Below are 1,435 nucleotides of genomic sequence, written 5' to 3' on the forward strand. Positions count from 1 at the left end.
AAGGGTTGGCAAACTTTTCCTGGTAGGGCCAGACAGTAAATATGTTGAATTCTGCAGTGCGTATGATGATCTCTGTTGCAACTCTACCCAACTCTGCCACTGTAGTACGAAGGGAGCCTGTGGATCATACGTCAATCAATGATCATGGCCAGTGAAACTTCATTTTTGGACCCTGATCCTTGAATTTCATAGAACTTTCCCATATCAAGAAATAGTATTCTGAAATAATGTCATTTGCAGCAACATAGATGGACTTAGAGATTATACTAAGAGAAGTAAGTCAGACAGAGAAAGACAACTATCATATGATATCACTTATATGTGGAATCTAAAAAAAGATGCAAATTTTATTTACAAACCGGAAACAGATTCATGGACATAGAAAACAAACTATGGTTACCAAATGGGAAAGGAAGGGGAGGGATAAATTAGGAGTTTGGAACTAACAGATATACACTATTGTATACAAAATAAACAACAAGGACCTACTGTGTAGCACAGGGAACTATATTCAATGTCTTGTAATAAGCTATAGTGGAAAAGAATCTGAATATATTTATGTATGTATACGTAGAACTGAATTGCGTTGCTGTACACCTGAAACTAACTTTGTAAATCAACTACAATTCAATAAAAAATAAAATTATAAAAAATAAAAAATTTTTAAATCCAAAAAAACTTAAAAAAAAAAAGAGATAGTGTCCTTCTTTTGAATTTCTTTCCATCCACTTTTTTTAACTTTTATTTATTTATACTTTTGCTCTTTGTTGTTCCCGTTGTTAATGTAGGAACTAGAGTCTCAAGCTCTCTACCGTGGAGCTGTACCCACCTCTTTTAATTTTTAAAAAGATCTTAATGGAGGTACTAAGGATTGAACCTGGGACCTCAGGTATGCTAGGCAGGAACTCTACCCCTGAGCTATTCTCCCACTTCCATCCCATTAGCGGTGGAGAAATTATTCTTAGCTCCTAGGCATGTAGACCTGTTGCCCAACACAGGGCATATTTGGCCCCTGGGCCTTAATTTACCAACTCTCTGGTTTAACTGAAGGCCCCATTCACACAGGAACCTTATTCCTTTAGACTTCTGTGGGAGAGGTTTTTTGTTTTCTTTTTTCCTTTTTTTTTTAATTTTTTTTGAGTTGTAGTCATTTTACAATGTTGTGTCAAATTCCAGTGTAGAGCACAATTTTTCAGCTATACACCAACATACATATATTCATTGTCACGTTTTCTTTCACTGTGAGCTACCACAAGATCGTGCATGTATTTCCCTGTGCTGTACAGTATCATCTTGTTTATCTGTTCTGCATATGTTTTTTCTTTTTTTCCTAAATCTAATCGTTTTCAACCCTGGCTGCACATTTTGATTGACTGCAAAAGTTAAAAACAAACAAACAAAAAAACCCCAGAAAACCAGCGCTGGGCCCCAGCCC

Source organism: Camelus bactrianus, chromosome 6 (genome assembly GCF_048773025.1).
Source record: "Camelus bactrianus isolate YW-2024 breed Bactrian camel chromosome 6, ASM4877302v1, whole genome shotgun sequence".
NCBI classification, from domain to species: Eukaryota; Metazoa; Chordata; class Mammalia; order Artiodactyla; family Camelidae; genus Camelus; species Camelus bactrianus.